At 42.0% G+C, this 7,738-nt stretch overlaps 1 protein-coding gene across 3 annotated transcripts in view; it reads right to left on the reverse strand.

The window, feature by feature from the left end:
• The window catches only part of Wrn (Werner syndrome RecQ like helicase), a 96,015-nt gene extending 88,647 nt beyond the window's left edge, over positions 1–7,368 (reverse strand). For 2 of the 3 annotated variants that reach the window (XM_026786927.1, XM_005362508.3), the window contains exon 1: positions 7,209–7,368. The gene's annotated coding sequence lies outside the window, so the exon portion shown is untranslated. Of the gene's footprint in view, positions 1–4,267; positions 4,370–4,488; positions 4,925–7,208 lie in introns of those variants that run through there. The other variant, XM_026786926.1, reaches the window with a different exon arrangement.
• Positions 7,369–7,738: the final 370 nt, after the last annotated feature.

The raw sequence follows: 7,738 nt of genomic DNA on the forward strand, positions 1-7,738 counted from the left end.
ACTAGCAAATACATACATAGACTTAAATAAGAGCAAGGATGGAGAAACAATATTCTAAGCAAATAGAAACCAAAATTAAATCAAACAGAAACAGCTATGCTCACATATGACAAAGCAGACTTTGAGTCAAAATTAAAAGGCATAAAGGTCACTACATAGTAATATAGAAGGAAGCCCACCAAGAAGACAGAATGATTCTAAATGTGTATATGTGTGTGTGTATATGTGTGTGTGTGTATAAAGCATTAATATGCCCAATCTCACAAAAACACACATATACACACAACTGGATATAATGGGATAAGCACATCTAGATCCAGACTGCATAACTTTAATACCCCACTCTCATCAAAAGATAGATAATTCAGACCAAAATATCAGCAAAGAAATTTCAAAGAAACTGAGACACAAATCAAATGAACAGACTTCCATAGATACAACAGCTAAAGAATAAACATTTCACTCAACAGTCTAATGAGCTACCTTCAAAATAAATCACATTTTAGACTCTGTGGTAGTTTGAAAGAAAATGGCTCCAAAAGGGAAAGGCATTATTAGGAGGTGTGGTTTTCTTGGAATGGGTAAGGCCTTGTTGGAGGAAGTATGTCACTATGGAGGTAGCCTTTGAGGTCTCATAAATGCTCAAGCCACACCCAATGTCTCAGACAATTTCCTGTTGCCTGTGAGTCAAGATGTAAGAACTCTCAGCTTCTCTAGCACCATGTCTGCCTACATCCTACCTAGCTTCCCACCATAATAATGGACTAAACCTCTGAACTATAAATGAGTCACCTGAATTAAATGTTTTCCTTGATAAGAGTTTCCATGGTCCTGGTGTCTCTTCACAGCAATAGAAACCCCAAGACAGACTCCAAATTTGAATAAATAACAAAACAACTGAAATAACTCAGAAAATGGAAGAAAACTACAACTCAATAGCAAAACTAACTACAGAAACTATACAAGCATGTGGATATTGAATAATATTTTTTGAATGAACAGTATGTCGCTGAAATTAGGGAGAATGTAAATTAGTGCAGCTATTATGGAAACTGGTTCAGGGTTCCCCCTCTCCAAAAAAAATCCTAAAAATAGAACTAATATATGGTCTAGCCCTACCACTCCTAAAACATACTTGAAGGAACGAGAGTCCACATGTAATAGACTATACACTTACATGTATCATAACAATATTCACAACAGTCATGTTATGGAATCAGCCTAGATATTCATAAACAAATAAATGGATAAAGAACATGTGGTGATCCTAGTTTGCTTCTCTGTGGCTGTGGAAAAACACTGAGCAAAAGCAACCTGGAGGGGGAAAGGGTATGTTTGCCTTATAGGTTACAGGTCATTATCAAGAGAAGCCAAGGCGGGACCCTCAAGACAGGAACCAAAGGAGAGACCTTGAGGAAGGCTGCCTACTGCCTTGCTCCTTCTGACTTGCTCAGCTTGCTTTCTGAGAACACCAGAAGACCACCTGACCAGGAGGGGCACTACTCAGTGAACTGGGCCTTCCCATATCAATCATTAATTTAAAAATGTTCCACAGACTTGCCCATAGGCCAATCTGATAGGAACAATTCCTCAACTAAGGTTTCCTCTTCCCAGATGGCTACAGCTTTATACCTTTAATTACAGCACTTGGGAGGCAGAGGCAGGTAGATCTCTATGAGTTCAAGGTCAGCCTGGTCTATGAAGTGATTCTGAGTCAGTCAGCCAAGGGTTAAATAGTGAGACCCGGTAGCAAAACAAGTAACAGAAAACTAACTAGCACAGTGGTCCATATACACATAACGTAGTATAATTCAATCACAAAAAAAAACAACAAAATCATATCATATAGCACTAAGATCAGAGAAGACAAATATTGTGTATTTCTCTCATGTGCAGAATCTAGAAGAGAAAAAGTGACATGAAATAGAAGGGCTATTCGGGATGAGGAAGACCAGTACAAGGATGACAATAAAAGGCAATGGTGCTATATGACCAAAATACATCATAACACGTGTGTGGAGTGCATGTATTAATATACAGCTAACAGGTATTGAAACCTACCATTATGCACAATTAATATATGCTAGTAAAAAAGACAAAAACAATATGGATACAGATAGAGATATCAAACCCAGACAAAATAAACAAGGAATATATTTTTCTCAACACTTAAATCTCAAAAGTGCTTAGACATTGATTAGTTTCTTAAATGATGATTCAAAGAAAAAAATGAAACTAATTTGCCCAATACTTCCTTTTTTTTATCCATTAGTCCTGAGTCAGAGTACTGAATTTTAATATGAATATATTCTCTTTCTCTGCAACTACACACAAACTCTACGTAGGAAGCTTCCGACTACAATCCAAAAACCATTGCTTTATTCTCATCCAACTGCTCATGTAAACAGAAAGGAACACACACAACAAATCCAATGACTACTAGGTTGATAAAAGGGGGTAAGTAATAGAGTAATCTAACACAGAAAACTTATAAACAAGAGCAACTGAAAGGCTTCAGCAATGCAGTTTGGTTATCATGGCTTCTAATCTTGGTTAGACAATTTGGATTTCAGTGACACAATTATCTTATTTTTACTGCAAAGCAACTTCCAATAAAACCAGTTTCCGGAGCTGAAGTGCGTGGTAGGTAAGCATGAAGATAGAGTCTGCACCGCCGGCACTACACCAAAAAGACAAAAGAAAGCCGGCACTGTGGCAGTCAGTACTGGAGCAGTATTGACAGCAGGATCCCGGGAGCCTGGTGACCAGACCACATTCATGTGCAGGCACAAACAAAAATGTGCATTTTAAAGTTAACACCTTTTCACATTTGAGTTTAGTGAGGAAAAATGATATTTGCGGGAAAAATAAATGGACCTGGGGAATATAATATTAAGTGAGATAACATAAACAAAAGAAAAAAAGCCACATGCTCTCGCTCACACAGAGATGCTAGCCTATGATACACACACGAACATCTCTAAACAGGGATTAATGTGGGCAAATCTAAAAATCTAGAAAGGAAACCATGGGAGGGTAATAGTAGGCAATGAGGAAGGATGGAAAGGAGACAGAAGAGGGAATGGAGAGGGAGGAGGGAGGAGTCTGGAGGCGAGAAACAGAAAGAAGGACTGAAAAGACAAAAGGCAAGAGAACCACAAAAACTCTTTATTCAAATGCATTATATGCTGATTTAAAAAATAAAATAAAAAACAAAATAAATAAATAAAAACAAAAAAATCTGATCTTGATTTCTTTTAATCTGTTATATTTACATATATTCAGAAAAAATGAGACTGTACACATTGGCTACACTTACTAGCAACTAGTATGCATATACATGTTTATATATACATACCTACTGATTATTTTAAAGATATATAAATAAGAATGAGACAGGAGTGAGGAAAACAGAGCAACCAAGAAATTTATAATAAAGTTCTCATTAGGTTCCTTAATTAAATAGATATTAAGACTTTCACTAACCTATCATAGGTTTTGTTAGTCTCAATTTCCCTCCAAAGAGTCCAAATTAAAAAAAGAAAAGAAAATCTAAATAAAATTACCTATTGGCACTCAACCATGGTAGTCAAAGCAATCTGAGTACTAATAGGATGTTTTTGGAGATGCCTATTTCCTAACTGTCAAATATTATATAAGACATGGGTTTGCATTAATAAGGGCCAACTAAAATAAGGTACGAATGTAAGTCAATCAATTACAAGACAATGAAATTACAGGGCTAGCAGCAAAGAAAAAGGAAAAGGATTCTCCTCTCCTCTGTTCTCCCTACTCACCTCGCCCTCCACCTCACTCTCTTCCTTTCCTCTCCCTCCCCCTCTTCTTCCCCCTCTCTCTCCTGTATAATGCTATGGAGCTGCACTGCCCATAAACCAGGAAGATGTCTTGACCTGAACTGAATCCATGGCACAGGGAAACACTTTATAACTGAATTTCACCGTCCAACTAAATAATTCATTATTTTTAATGAATTTCCTCTGTTCTGTGAGTAGCTTTAGCAAGTCAGCTAAAATCCATCATTATAAACTGGGAAACAGCAGAGAAAGTTTTCAAGTCAGTCCATTTAAAACTTGCTTAGGTGTCTACTTTTCTTCTTATATTTATTACTCTTACTTCACAAAGCCTGAGATGAAATTTTATGGGTCTCATTTTTAAGAGGACATTCATAGTTGCCTAGACAGCATCCACTCTGCACTAGACTCTCTTTATCACACCAATAAATTTAATTCAGATAATGAACAGTTACCTACTAAGCCAGGCCCTGTAGGGGACCCAGTTGGCCAAAAGGTGATCCTCATTCCCCTTGCACAGTGCCTCGGAAACTCAGGCCTGAGACCAAAGCCATAGCCTGCATTTGGTTTAAGAACAAAATACACGATTCAAGTCCAAACAGACACAAGAAGAGTTTTGGAGATTTCTAGGACAATTTCTAACAAGAAGTCTTGCTCTTTTAAGAAAATGACCTACCGTGATGCTTCTATTTGAAAATGTAACACTGAGACCTTCTACAACCACTTTGCTGCCACGAATGAAGCCTGCATGGGGTAAAAGCCAGAAGGTAAAACCAGCACACAGAAGACAGCGGAGATGGAAAGAAAGCCTTGTTGGCGAACTTTTAATTAGTCCCAATCTCGCTCTGGCCTTCAACTTCCATCTTAATAGTACATTTCCTGCCCAAAATGCCACTTTATTCCTGTAATCTGGACACTGGGGAGGCTGAGGTAGGGTAAAGGTCACTAGTCAAGGCCAACTTGGGTTACATAGTGAGTTAGTTCCAAGGCAAGTAAGACCCTGTCTCAAAAAGAACCAAGGGGCTGGGGCAAGACTTCAGTCAATGCTTTAGTCAGAGCATGAGCACCCACATAAAAAAAATAACTTTGGTCCTCTACAGCCTGAACACATCCAACTATGATAGCTTTCATTATTTTTCTAACTTTGTTATAAGTTATGCATTTTATAAATAAATAAATAAATAAATAAGAAATCAGACAAGGGAGTGCCCATGTGTGAACCTGATGCAGGGGAGGCAGGGCCCACCCAGGGCTCCAAGCGAGTGCTACCTAACCAGGCTAGCTGAATTAGTGAGCCCCAGGCACAGTGTAAGACCCTGTCTCAAAAATTAGGGTGAAAAGTGATTGAGGATCAGAACCAACATCAACCTCTGGTCTTATCATATAGTGCAGAAAGTCCATTCCCATATACAGGCATATGCACACACCATTTAGAGCCGCAGTATTCACAATAAAAAGAGGAAACAACCTATCTATCAGTAGTTTAAAGGATAAGCAGGTATGGTCCACATACATAATGAAATAGAATTCACCCTTAAAATGGGAATTAAGCCCAGCTATACACCACAGCAGAGAGACACTGAAAACACGTTGAGCCTCATCTGTCAGAAACAAAAGGACAAATATTTATGGTCCTATTTACATGAACTATCTGAAATGGGTGGATTCATAAAAGATATGCTGCAAATTCCTGGGGCCTGGGAAGAGGAGGCAATGGAGTTATTGCTCCGTGGTTAAAGAGTTTCTGCTTAGGATGAAGAGAAAGTACTGGGAATAGGGCTAGGGTGTGGCTCAGTAAAAGACATTTAGCATCCAAAAACAAACAAGAACCCAAAGCAACAAAAACAAAAAATATATTTTAGAAGTAGATACTGGTGATATCTGCACATGAAGAATGTAGTTAATATCACTGAATTGTATTTACATTATTAAACTCCCAAATTTATATATATATAAATATATATATATAATTTATATATATATAGTGTGTGTGCGTGCGTGTGTTACAATTATTCCTTTTATTGTTCGAAACAGGGTATCACTGTATAGCTCTGGCTGTCCTGGAACTCGCTCTGAAGATCAGCGGGCCTCGAACTCACAGAGATCTGCCTGCCTCTGCCTCCCTGAGTGCTGGGATTGAAGGTGTGCAGCATCGCATGACTTTAAGGATTATTCTAATAAAGTTGTTTTCCTGACGGGTCTCCAATAGCTTGCCAACTCTTCAGCATGATGTACCAAATGCCTCAACAAATACAGTCTCTCTGGTCTCAACCAGCAGTCTCATTTGCTCTGCCTTAATGGCCCGTCTAGGTTGCTCTTAACTATAAGCGGCCTCCTTCCGTTGGGTTTGCACTTTTCTTTTCCTCACTTCCTTCATGGGGAGGACCTATTGGGAAACTACAGCTCCCAGCACACACTGGCCTTCATTCCTCTTTCATTCCTCCTTTCTCGTGCTACACTTGGCGTTTTGCATTCCTCTTCCCACTAAAATTTAAGCTCTAAAAGGATAAATTTTCTCCCCGTTTGATATCTCTAACGCCGTGAGCAGAGTTCAACAATGATGTGCTTAACTCACACAGGGCTGCCATGTCAGTCTATAGCAGAGCGCTGTAATAAAGAGGTGAGTGTCCCGGCCTTCCATCCTCAAGGCAAGAGAAAAAAAAGGAAGGAAGACTAGAATTCAACAGCATCAAGTACTCAACTGCCCTATTCAACCCAGGCTTTGCAGACAGTCTCTAACACAAGGTCAGGAGGGCATCACAGGATTGTCTTCAGTTCGAGGACAGCCTGGGCTGAAAGTAGAAGGGGCTACAAGAAGAGAAACCCTGCCTCAACAAAAACCAAAATAAAATAAAGCCTAAATTATTATCATTTGGGGACTCTGAATTAGCACCCTAAAGAGTGTTCTCCAGGATTTTTACACATCACGTCTATCGGAGAACAGCTCGTATTGAACAAGACAACAGCAACAAAAAAATCCATTAAGTACAATGACTTGAACTTAAGACATCCAATGCAATTTGCCCAACTGTGGAAAGCCAGCTGTTTCCTCTAACTCAGTTCTGTCAACATCAGCCCTCATCAGAAAGCGGGACTCTCAGGGCTTGAGGAACAGCAGCAGCAGCAACAGCAGCAACAGCAGCAGCAGCAGCAGCAGCAGCAGCGGGCGGAAGGGGCGGGAAAGTCTACTAACTGACCGGATCAGAGGAGGCCTGTGGCTCCGAGGCCCCTTTCCCCGGGATCTGAAGGAAAAAGGAGGCAGCTTTCGTTTCCAGGACTCTCCCCAACAGAACCCCAGAGGTCTGCCCGGGAGGCCAGAGGGACACCAAGGGTGCAAGGTGCGTAGATACAGCCCAGGGTACGCTGAGAGAAGCAAAAGCGTGGAAGGCACGTTACCCTGAGAACAGCCACATCAACGGGTCTTCTCCTTCAGCAGGATGACTTATGGAGGGTGGAGAACCAAAGCCCACAACCCAGGCTGCGGGAGAGGCCCCGCACACACTAACTTTACACCAGCAGGCGCCAAGGTGCACTTCTGCCTTGAAGACTGCCCACCCCTGCACTCTGCCCGCGGCCCCGCCCAGCTTCCCCGAGCCCCGCCGCCCTCCCACCGCAGCCATCCTTGTAGGCCGCCACAGCGCGCATGCTCAAAGCTGCCGGCCGCTGGGCACGCCGGGAAATGTAGTCCCGAAACAGGTGCGGGCGAGCAGCGAGAAGTCACAGGCTCCCGCCACCTCTCCAGCCGGCTCTCACCCACGCCGGGTCTCCGCGCGCTGGCTGCCGTCAGGGCGCGCCCGGAGACAGAGCCCGAGCCCCCCTCTTTCCGCTAGCGCGGCTGGGGAGGCGGGGTCCGCAGCCCGGCCCCGTCGGCAGCTCCCCGCCTCCCTCCCGCCTGCCCGCCCTCCCCGCGGCGTCGGGCCGGTGCC

The sequence above is a fragment of the Microtus ochrogaster genome, linkage group LG7_11, assembly GCF_000317375.1.
Source record: "Microtus ochrogaster isolate Prairie Vole_2 linkage group LG7_11, MicOch1.0, whole genome shotgun sequence".
NCBI classification, from domain to species: domain Eukaryota; kingdom Metazoa; phylum Chordata; class Mammalia; order Rodentia; family Cricetidae; genus Microtus; species Microtus ochrogaster.